We start from the raw sequence: 12,489 nt of genomic DNA, 5'->3' as shown, positions 1-12,489 counted from the left end.
GTTTGAATCAGCTCCCCATCAACATCTGCCCAAGGGATGATTTATTGTCTTTATTGCTAAGATAGAATTCACACACCACAAAACACACTCATTTAAAGTATATAATTTAGTAGGGTTTCATATTTTCTCAAAGATGTGCAATACATTTTTTTTTTTTTTGGTTTTGGGCCACACCCAGTGATGCTCAAGGATTACTCCTGGCTATTCACGCAGAAATCACTTCTGGTTCGGATATGGGGTGCAGGAGATTGAACCCAGGTCCATCCTGTGTCAGTCACGTGCAGGGCAAACACCATACCGTTGTTCTATCACTCTGGCCCCAGATGTGCAATACTTACCATTATATAAAAACTTTTCATCACTTACAAACTAGTCCCTGTCCATTAGCAGTCAGTTCTCATCTGCTCTTCCCTATCCCTCTGACAAGCACTGATCTACTTTCTGTCTCCACACAGTGCATCTTCTGGGCATCTTATTTTATAAAGGGAATCATGAAATGTGTTACATTTCTGTCTGACTTCTTTCACTCCACACAACGTATAAGGCTCAAGTGAAGTGTAGCATTTGCTTCCTTTTAACATAAAGACTAGGTAGTCTTCCATGACACGAATATCCCACATTTTATTTTGCCCTTCACTCATTAACAGGCCCAGGTGAGTTTTGTCATTTAATCATTTGAAAACCCCTACACATTGAGTCTTATAAGAAGAGGAAAGCCATCTGCACATCTCAGATACTTGTTAAAAAATAAATAAACGGGGCTGGGCGGTGGCGCTAAAGGTAAGGTGCCTGCCTTGCCTGCGCTAGCCTTGGATGGACCTCAGTTTGATCCCCCGGTGTCCCATATGGTCCCCCAAGCCAGGAGCAACTTCTGAGCACATAGCCAGGAGTAACCCCTGAGCGTTACCGGGTGTGGCCCAAAAACCAAAAAATAAATAAATAAATAAATAAAGGCAGGTTTCTTGGCTTAACTCAAGCTTCTTGAGTTAAAAATCAGAAGAAGGCAATGAAATTCATTTTCAACAAGTTTGCCAAGGAGATTTTGGGGTGCACTGAAGTTAGATTTGGCCTTGGAGTCAGGTGAGGTGGGAAGCAGGAAATGTTCTTTCTGCTAACAACAGAATTCCTATGGGGCATCTTTTTAACAGCTTTGGAAGGTGATTTGAAGAGATGGTTGCTGCGCAGTTAGCATCAGGACTGCACTGAAAAGACCTGAGCAGAAGTAACATAGCCAGAACACCTAGAGCTACTGAAAGGAGATTGTGGAAGATAATATCAGATAGTATCTTGCAAGTGTTTTCCATGTAATTCCTCTGGCAGGTCTTGTCCCCCAAACTAGCCTTTTCTGATATATATTTTAAAAAAAATAAAGTAATGAGGAGCTGGAAGTATACAGCAGATACAGCGTTTGCCTTGCTCTCAGCAGACTTGGGTTCCATTTTAATCACTTTTGTAGTCTTCCAAGCACCACCACCTGGTAGTCTTTCAAACACTGAATACATGAGCCAGGAGAAATCCCTGAGCATCACCAGATATACACCCCACCACCACCACCACCAAAAAAAAAAAAAAAAAAAAAAAAAAGCCAAAAAACAAATAAAATAATTTTAAAACAAATCAAAAAAAGTAATGGGAAGGTCTAATGTTATAAATTAGCACAGAAGAAGGAACAACAGCTTCCAAACACAGCAGGTGTTTCCAGAATACTTTTTCTTTTCTTTTTTAGTTGCAAGGACCACACCTACTAATTCTAGAGTGTGGAGGGGGAGGTTGGCTGTAGTGTTGGGAATCTAATTTAGGACTTGACACAAGTAAGTATGAACTGGTTCTCAGAGACCCATCCTCAGCTCAGGGATTTTTTTCTTTTAATCTTTTCTTTTCTCTTCCTTCCTTCTTCCCTCCCTCCCGCCCACCTTCTTTCCTTCCTCCCTTCCTTCTTTCTTTCCTACATCTAGTTGTGCTCAGGGTTTACTACTGACTTTGAATTTAGGGATCACTACTGGCAATGCTCAGGGGTGAACATTTGGGGTGCTGGAAATTGAACTTGGACCAGCCATGTGCAAGATAAGCACCCTACCTGTTATACTATCTCTCTGGCCCTCGGGTCAACCAATTTAAATTCCATTAACTCAATCAATAACCTTAAGTTTTCAGGGCAGGGAACTGACCCAAGGTCATACTACTCCAAAGAACATTAGAATTTAGATCTCTGAAATCCTCACCAATATTGTCTTTCACAACTGTTTTTCAAAATCTAAATCATATGAAATTTGAGAATCTAGTTGACCTAGGTATAAGCCTGTGTATAAATGAAATGCCCGAATTCAGATCAGTTCTCAACACACTACATATTAGTTGGTTGTTAAATTTAGAAAGAATAAATGATTAAAGAAATTGTCATTATCAAGTTCTTATCATTTACAATCAACAGCCCTTAGAGTTGAGCAATATTTTCTGGTGGCTTAATTATCACTAGGATTTAGAAACTAAAATTAGTCTATGGCCATACCACCCTGAACACGCCCGATCTAGTCTGATCTCAGAAGCTAAGCAGGGTCGGGCCTGGTTAGTACTTAGATGGGAGACCGCCTGGGAATACTGGGTGCTGTAGACTTAAATAAAAAATAAAATTAAAAATAAATAAATAAGGGGCCGGAGAGATAGCATGGAGGTAAGGCGTTTGCCTCTCATGCAGGAGGTCATCGGTTCGAATCCCGGCGTCCCATATATGGTCCTCCCGTGCCTGCCAGGAGCAATTTCTGAGCCTGGAGCCAGGAATAACCCCTGAGCACTGCCGGGTGTGACCCAAAAACCACAAAAAAAAAATAAATAAATAAATAAATAAATAAAAGAAATTAAAATTAGAAAATTTTATCTTTAGACATATTGTAAATATAGATCAAATGTTCAATCACAAATACTTACCCTAAACTTAGAAAATAATTTCCCTTGAGGCCAGAGACAGTACAGAGGTTAAGAGACTTGCTTTGCACAGGGCCAATATGATCATACTATTAAAGGTCAAAATAGTAAATATATGTAAGTTATGGGGCCGGAGAGATAGCATGGAGGTAAGGCGTTTGCCTTGCATGCAGAAGGGTGGTGGTTCGAATCCTGGCATCTCATATGGGCCCTCAAGCCTGCCAGGAGCGATTTCTGAGCCTGGAGCCAAAAGTAACCCCTGAGCGCTGCCGAGTGTGACCCAAAAACAAAAACAAACAAAATATATATATATGAAAGTTATTATTTGACTATAAAACAGGGAGGGAGGGAGAGGGGAAGAGAGGGAGGGAGGGAGGGAGGGAGGGAGAAAGGAAGGAAGGAAGGAAGGAAGGAAGGAAGGAAGGAAGGAAGGAAGGAAGGAAGGAAGGAAGGAAGGAAGGAAGGAAGGAAGGAAGGAAGGAAGGGAGGGAGGGAGGGAGGGAGGGAGGGAGAGAGGGAGGAAGGGAGGGAGGGAGGAAGGAAGGTATGGTGTTTGCCTTGCATGCAGGACAGTGGTTCGAATCCCAGCATTCCTTATGGTCCCCCAAGCCTGCCAGGAGAGATTTCTGAGCTAAGAGCCAGGAGTAAACCCTGAGCACCACCAGGTGTGACCCAAAAGCCAAAAAAAAGAGAGAGTAGGGACCAGAGCGGTGGCGCAGCGGTAGGGTCTTTGCCTTGCACGGTGTTTGCCTTGTACTTGGCTGACCCAGGACAGACCTCTGTTTGATCCCCAGTGTCCCATATGGTTCCCCAAGCCAGGAGCGATTTCTTTTTTTTTTTTTCCCCAATTTGAAAGCAATTGTTTATTAATTGACCAGATTACAAAAATATGGTAGGTACCTTAGTTCATCCGTCTAATCAGCCGGTTGATCTGGTCTTCCCAGGAGCAATTTCTGAGCACATAGTCAGGAGTAACCCCTGAGCATCACTGGATCAAAAAAATAAAAATTAAAAAATAATTAAAGAAGAGGGGTTAAAAGGGAAGGAAAGAAAGAAAGAAAAGTCTGGGACTAGTGTCAGGACTCTTTGTTTTTGTTTGGGGACCACACCTGGCAATGTACAGGAGTTACTCCTGGCTCTGCATTCAGGAATCATTCCTAGCAGGCTTGGGGGACCATATGGGTTGCCAGGAGAGAACCCAGATTGACTAAGTGCCAGGGAAGTGCCCTCCTTGCTGCTGTACTATTTCTCAAGACCCCAAGACTCATTTTGAAGTAAATACACTCCGCAAAGTTATTCTGATGCATAGCCAGGGTTGGAAATCACTCTCGAGCTCCTTAGCTATTTAATAAGATGAGAATTAATTAGAAAACTTCGTTTCACTGCCTATTGCAGAGAAACATTTTCCCCCTGAGTAGGCTCATGAAAGACCTTGTTTTGTGATTCTACCGTCTTGGCATGAGAATAAGGAAGATTTGCATATCCTTCTTCTCTGAAGTGCTCTCACCTACATTTTACCACCTGGGCTGATTATTAAATCATACTTTTTCTGCTAGAAATTCAAAGTGCTGGATTCAGGGCCAGAGTGGTAGCACAGCAGTAGGGCATTTGCCTTGCACGCAGCTGATCCAGGATGGACACGGGTTCAATCCACCGGCATCCCATAAGGCCCCCTGAGCTAGGAGTAACTGCTGAGCATAGAGCTGGAAGTAACCCCTGAGCACTGCTGGGTGTGGCCCTAAAAACAAAAAAATAATGGGGGCCAGAGCAATAACACAGTGGTAGGACGTTTGCCTTGCACGCAGCCAACACACCAGACCTGGTTCGATTCCCGACATCCCATATGTTCCCCTGAACCTGCCAGTAGTGATTTCTGAGCACAGAGTGCTGGATTTTCCTGCTCCTACTGAAAAGGTCTCTATTCATGAGGTTTTTCTTTTTCTTTTCTTTTCTTTTCTTTTCTTTTCTTTTCTTTTCTTTTGTTTTATGTGTCACACCTGGGAGCGCTCAGGGGTTATTCCTGGCTCTATGCTCAGAAATCGCTCCTGGCAGGCTCGGGGAACCATATGGGATGCCAGGATTCAAACCACCATCCTTCTGCGTCTAAGGCAAATGCCTACCGCTGTGTTATCTCTTCAGCCCCATAAGGTTTTTCTTTATAGAATTTCTGTTGTTTAGTTTAGGTTTTGTTGGGAATGTGGGAGTACCTGGCAGTATTTGGGGCTCCTCCCAGTCTCAAGCTCAGCGACGAGGAGTCACTCTTGTGGTGAAAGCAGAGGAGCATGTGGTACTGAGAATCAAACCAGGGACTCCTATATGCCAAGCACAAACCCTAAACAATTGTGTTGTCTTTCAGTTCCTTCTCAGAATATTTGTTTGTTGGTCATACACAGGGGCGCTCAGGATTTACTCCTGGCTCTTCACTCGGGGATGACTGGCATAATTTGGAGAACTATATGAAGTGCTGAGGATCAAATCTGAGTTAGTCACATGCCAACCAAGCACCTTATTTATTGTACTATCTTTCCAGCTCCTTCTTAGAATTTTAAAGGCAAAGGGAAAATGTCAGACTACAGGACAGATAGCTATTCTACTATGATAACTAATATTCTGAATTTTTTTTTTAATTTTGTTTTGGAACCACACCTGGCAGTGCTCAGGGATTACTCCTGACTCTGCATTTCAGAAATCACTCCTGGTAGGCTTGGAGGACCTTATGAGATGCTGAGAATCGAACTCGGGTCTGTCCCTGGTTGGCCACGTGCAAGGCATGTGCTATCTCTCTGGCCTGTGATAACTATTATTCTACTAGGAAAACACACAACATAGAACACCAAGATTCCTAGCATATTCAATATTGAGATTATTGGGCTGACTTTAGCTACCTCTCCAGTCCCAACTGGTATCATGACGAGAAAGAAAAAAGAAAGGGAGTAGGAATGCATAATGAGTTCTAGATCAGTGCTTTGCAAATTCTCCAAGTGCTTATGAATTAACCTGGTAGCTTGCTAAAATGCAGACTTTTTTTTTTCCCAAAAAACTGAAATTGGATTTGAGATTCTGCATTTCAAACAGCCTCAGATAGATAACACACATTGTGAGTGACTGATTCTAGAATTCAGGACAAGCAGTTGGGAAAATGCTGCCAAAAGAAGATCTGCCCTCACATTCCCTGAGTCTCACCACAAAGTCACTGTGAGACTTCACAGAAGTCCCTTCTGCTCTCCCAACCTTGGCTTTCTCTTCTCTTTCTTTTCTGGGTCTAGATCAAATGTCTAATATCACTTGTCATGTGCCTCCAGATTCCCTGGAAAGACAAAAAGTCCTGAAGACAAGCTGGAAACGATTTTTTATCCTGTTGCCCAAAAAACAGCGGGTCTCGTCACCAAAGAATGCACTAGTTAATCCTAAATTGTCCAAGTGTGGCCCAGTAATACTTCCATGTGGGGCTGTCTGTCAGAGAGCTGAGGGATCACCAAAGACAGGGAAAATATGGAGGAGTGGGAAGGAGTTCTGCTGTATTAAGTACCTGAAACCCCAAATGATATGAACCAGAGAGCTCATGAAGGAGAAGAGTTGGGCAAAGGAGCCATAGTGGACACACTCAACTCACTGCCTCCTAAATTCATTCCTGGATTTGCTTCAGAATCCATAGTCTTCCCTATTTCTGCTTCTTCAATTATAGAAGGGCACTTGTCTATCCTCCCCCTCCCAAGTTCACCAAGAAAAAAAGAGACTAGGTAGGCAAAACTTGCATTCTTCTCCCATCAAGTCTCAGAGACATCCTCATTGCCAGGAGTTGAGGTCTGGCATGTTTGAATTGAGCTAAACAGCCAGTTCTATGTCTATAAGTGAGGTACTTCTCAGTTGTTCACCCATCCAGGGCAGAATGGAACAAGTTTTTTCTCATACAAAAGTCTTACAATAACATAGCTGGCACGGTTTTCAAATTTTCTATCTCCCTATTTGCTTTTTGTTGTTGTTGTTGTTGTTTGGAGGGGATACACCTGGTGGTGCAGAGGGAGCATTTTGGGCCTAGTGCTTGGGTATCTCTCTCGGCAGTGTTTGGGGAATGAACATTGAGGTCCCAGGGCTCAAATCTGGGCCTCTTACAAGCAAAGTACATACATAGTTTGTTGAACTTTTTCTTCAGCCCTTGTTTTCAGTTGTTCAAGATGGAGTAAGATAGTCCTGGAGAGATGAGATATCTACATAAATAACCTCTGAATATCAATATATTTTGATAAAGACACTGTGCCTAACCATTCTCATTTTCTTGACTTTGGAAGGAGGGGTAGACTTTGGGCTAGACTTGGCTGTGCTCAGGCCTTATTCCTGGCTTAGCACTTAAGGATCATTTCTGGTGGTATGGGGTGCTAGAGATATTAAACCCAGGTTCACCAGATACAAGCTAAAAGTGCCTGATCCACTGTAATATCACTCCTACCTTGCCATACATTCACTTTGATTTCATCACATTACAGCAAATGTGGGGTTAATTTTCCCACCTCACAAAGGAAAAAAAAAGAGGTCAACAAAATGCCTTAACTATGGGGACTGAAATGATAATACAGTGGACATTTGCCTTGCAAGCAGATGACCTGGGTTCAATCTCTGGCATCCCATATGGTTCCCCAAGTACAGCCAGAAGTGATCCCTGAGCACAGAGAGAGCCAGGAGTAACTGCTGAGCACAGCTGGGTGTGGCCTAAAAACCAAAAGAAAAGGGGCCGGAGAGGTGGCGCTAGCCAAGGAAGGACTGCAGTTCGATTCCCCAGCGTCCCATATGGTCCCCCCATCAAACGGGTGTGGCCCAAAAAAAAAAAAAAAAGAAAGAAAAAGAAAAACAATAAAAGGAAGCAAACTATCTTAATTCACCCAGAAGATGACCTGACATTTGTCCCAAGTCTGGGGCCTGTTAAGCTAAGCAACATTACCTCACCTCTCAGGCACTGCCCAGCAAAGAAGAATCTTCCTTAAACTGAGATAGCATGAGACCAAGGATGGGGAGTCAGTTTTGTTCCCCGTGTCTCTAGTGCAAGAGAAGATAGGGGTGAATATCCTTGGCAGGTGCTGAAGCAAAGATGTGAAATGATTGATCTGGTTGGTGGCAGAGGGTAAGGGCTGGGAGGTAAAGTGGGGGTAGGAAGCTGCTTGATAAAAAGGTCTCACACGGGCCCGGAGAGATAGCACAGCGGCGTTTGCCTTGCAAGCAGCCGATCCAGGACCAAAGGTGATTGGTTCAAATCCCGGTGTCCCATATGGTCCCCCGTGCCTGCCAGGAGCTATTTCTGAGCAGACAGCCAGGAGTAACCCCTGAGCACTGCCGGGTGTGGCCCAAAAACCAAAAAAAAAAAAAAAAAAAAAAAAAAAAAAGGTCTCACACACACACACACACATATATACACACACACACACACACACACACACACACACACACACAGAGTAACACAAATGCCCAGACTCCCAATGACCACCTTATGGTTGAATCTAGTTCCTTTTAGATACAAATCATGGTGCTTTTACCAATTACCTTGCACGCATCCCTAGTCTGTGCAGTAGGTTCCAGAAAACATTCCAATTTCCAGAATTCACTTATCAGAGGCAGAAAGAGAGACTCCAAACAGGTATAGGATGGCCCTTGCTAAATGGCTCTGCAGATTGGGGGGAGGGCAGGTTAGAAGACCCCAGATAAGACATTCTGTCAACGGAGGAACAGGATGAAAGGGATCCTTCTGGAACCTTGGAAGTCCTCAGTCCCTTGCTCTCAGCAGTTGGCTTTGAAAACCAAGTGGATTGAATTAACTTAATCAACCTAAAGGAACTTGAACCAAACCAGCTGGTGACCTGCCTGTGCCACCTGGAGCTAATGTTGCCCTGCCTTTCATTTGCAGACATACTGTCTAGTCAGGTGCTAACCGATTCTCTGTCATCTTGATTGACAGTTGCTGTGCCAACCTCATTCCTTCTGGGCATAAAAGTGCTCCCATGTACACATGTATTCAGGGCACACACACAAGTCCTATATACACACACTGTCCTATTTACTTAATAAGCCTCTCAGGTAAAGCTGAGCGGATGGTATTTCCTCCACGGTTTGCCCTGAAGTTGCTGATAGCTTCTAGGGGGAGCGGGTAGGGCACTTGCCTTGCACGCAGTCTGCACACAGTCATTGTGGATTCAATAACCAGGATCTCTTATGGTCCCCTCAGCACTGCCAGGAATGACTCCTGAATGCAAAGACAAGAGTAACCCTGTGCCTTGATAGTTGTGACCCAAAACAACACCAACAGAAAATGATTTCCTTTGTTCTTAGAGAAATACACCAAGATATTAACTGTCAGAGATCTGGGTATTACATGATGAGAGATATCTTTTATTTTTGTTCTTGTTTTTTTGGTTTTTCGGGCAACACACATTTGATGCTCAGGGGTTACTCCTGGCTAAGAGCTCAGAAATTGCCCCTGGTTTGGGGGACCATATGGGACGCCAGGGGATCGAACTGCGGTCCTTTCTTGGCTAGCGCTTGCAAGGCAGATACCTTACCTCTAGCGTCACCTCGCCGGCCCCGAGAGATATCTTTTTATCATTTTATTTTGCTTTATTTTAGAGCCTTTCCACATGGATCACCTGAAAATTAATAATAATAAAATAACAATAATAATAACAACAACACTTAAATTAAAATGAGATTCCCTTTTCTATAAGTCACATTTACCCTAAAAGATAATGAAACAAATAGTAGTGTCTTTGAGTTGTTATATCTGTGTGGTTATATCTGTGTGGTAGGATGGAAAGGGACTAGACTAAGAACTATAGACTAAGAACTACAATACCCAAATTCAATCCTCAATCTTCCAGAAGTTTTAAATTTGGTGCATTGGACAAAATCACTTGCCCTCTCACAGCCCTCTTTTTTTCCCTTAACAAGACCTGCAGCAATGAAGAATCAATCCTTTACAACATATAAGAGCACTACTAGTACTTAGAAGATGAAACTTGACAAATGTCAGTGGAATATCATTCTAATTATTCATATAACTTACAATTGGTCAAATTTATACATGTAAGTATAGCAAGTAAAGAACTCAAGGTTACGAGAATTGTAGCATAGCTTCAGTTGGTGCCAAGATGGTGCCCAATGCTTCTTAACTCCTGGTAAGAAACTCTTGAAGTATGTCCCTCTCCTCGCATCTGGGAGAAGGGTAGGTGTTATCTAACTACGGGCACTGCAGAAACAATAGTGTGACTTTAAGGCTGGGTCAGAAAAGATTTGTAATTCTGCCTTGCTCCTTGCAATTTTTGTTTGTTTGTTTGTTTGTTTGTTTTTGGGCCACACCCGGTGACGCTCAGGGGTTATTCCTGGCTATGCGTTCAGAAATCGCTCCTGGCTTGGGGGACCATATGGGACACTGGGGTCTGTCCTAGGTAGCTCAGGCAAGGCAGAAACCTTACCGCTTGCGCCACTGCTCTGAACCCTTGTTAATTTTTTTTAAATTTAAACACCATAATTACAAGGTTGTTCATAATCGGTTTTTGCCCTCCACAGATAAAGTTGTTCATGACTGAGTTACAGTCATACAATGCATAAAAACTCACCAGTGATCATTTCCCACCACCAATATCAACAGTTTCCCTCTCATCCTCCCTAATGCCCATGTTCCTTGCTTGCTTTCTTTCTTTCTTTCTTTCTGGAGAACGCTAGCTGTTGTAGCTTGAGAACACTCAAGTTTTCTTATTGAGAAATCCTGGAAGCTCAGAAGGTCACCTGTCAACTGCCTGCTTCAACTGACAGCCTTATTGTGTCTTGAAAGCTGACCCTCCAGCTCCAAACTTTCAGATTAGGTAGCCCTAGGTGACATCTGCCTGCAACCATTTGAGCAACCCGAAGGCATAAGTAACTCAAGCTAAGCCACTCCACATTTCATGCCCCACAACAATTGTGTGAGACATGCCAAATTTATTGTCACTCTCAGCTATTAAATCGTAAGAGAACAAACCTGCAGCAATGGAGAATCAACCCTCAAGCTGGCAGCTATCTAGGAAGGCTAGAGACCTACATGGCGTAGAGAAGAGCAATTCATTTCAAACCAATTTAATTTCCCTTCATGATGAAGTGCCCTGGCAGGTGGATAGGGGAGGGAGATGCAATAAGTGTATTTCTCTGACCTCATGAGAGCTTTTAATTTGATACCACATGCCATTCTCACCCACAAGTAAGGAGGCAGGGTCTTTGCGGTGGTTCATTGATTTGGTCCCAGGAGAATGGATATGAGTCAATCTAGGACTTAGGGGAAGGGAAGGACTATGGATACCAATATCAATATCAAGACTAATAGCAAGACTGTTTACTAATACTCATATTTGGTCATTAAAACTCATCATGTAGACCTCCCCCTAAGAGAGTTCCAAGTTCTTTGAAACCCAGTAATAATAATTTCTTTAAAAAGCAAAGAAAGTGGTTTTAGACTCAATTGCTGCCTTTGTCTTCAAAAAACCCCACAAATTTCACCGATTTCCAGGAATATCTATCTTCTTTGGTCATTGGGTATTGCAGTCTGGGTCATTAACCCTCATCTCTGGCTCTTTTCTTTTTTGTTTGTTTGAAGGCCACACATAGAAGTCCTCAGGACTTACTCCTGGCTCTATATTCAAGGATCACTATTGACATTTCTGGGGGGACCTATATGAGGTGTTGGGGGTTGAACCTGGGTTAGTTGTGGGCAAGATAAGTGCTGATTAACTATTTCCTGGCCATGTCTTTGGCTCTTGAGACTACTTTCGTTTTTGTTTTTGTTTTGGGGGAGGGGGTCACACCTGGTAGTGCTCAGGGATGCCGGGATTCAAACCACCGACCTTCTGCATGAAAGGCAAACACTTTACCTCCATGCTATCTCTCCGGCCCCTTGAGACTACTTTTATCTCTACTGTACTCTGTATCTTGTTTTTAATTTTTGAGCCACACCCAGTGACGTTCAGGAGTTACTCCTGACTCTGAGCTCAGGAATCATGCCAGGAAGTACTTGGAAGACCACATGTGATGACAGAGATTAAAGCTGATTGGTCCAGGCAAGACAAGTGCCCTCCCTGCTATGCTATCATTTCAGCCCAGCCCATTCTGTATTTTGGGACTACATCACTTCTTTCATGTCCCCAAAAGTCTGGAAAGAGTAGCAGGGATGTTGCAATCCTCATACTAGGTTGATTAAATAGGATCTATGACCACACTACATGGTCTCTGAGTCCTTTGGCTGTTGCTACTAATGGGGAATTTCTTAATTTATGTTTTTCATTTCCCAGCCAACATCACTTGCTTCTTGAAATCTTAATGACCACCAACTCCATATTTATTATGGAAGAAAAGTTACCTCTCTGTGCCACTTTCCTACCAAGTGCTCTGATACTAGACCAGAACCACAAATTTAAGTACAGCTCCATGCCCTGTTTCCAATTGTACCTACCTGTTTTACAATTAATGAAAACAACTTCCAGGGAGATAAGTTTTTGAGCAAGGAACTAGAGTGAATTAGAAGAACTGCCACATGTCTCAAGATTCCTCCAGGCAGAA

At 43.1% G+C, this 12,489-nt stretch overlaps 1 non-coding gene across 1 annotated transcript; it reads left to right on the top strand.

The window, feature by feature from the left end:
• The first annotated feature begins 2,495 nt into the window (after positions 1-2,495).
• Positions 2,496-2,614, top strand: LOC126014699 (5S ribosomal RNA). Its single transcript, XR_007497700.1, has one exon. It is a non-coding gene; the product is annotated as a 5S ribosomal RNA (ribosomal RNA).
• The last annotated feature ends 9,875 nt before the right edge of the window (positions 2,615-12,489 follow it).

The sequence above is a fragment of the Suncus etruscus genome, chromosome 7 (genome assembly GCF_024139225.1).
Source record: "Suncus etruscus isolate mSunEtr1 chromosome 7, mSunEtr1.pri.cur, whole genome shotgun sequence".
In the NCBI taxonomy this organism is placed as follows: domain Eukaryota; kingdom Metazoa; phylum Chordata; class Mammalia; order Eulipotyphla; family Soricidae; genus Suncus; species Suncus etruscus.
This window is presented reverse-complemented; position numbering and strand designations above follow the sequence as displayed.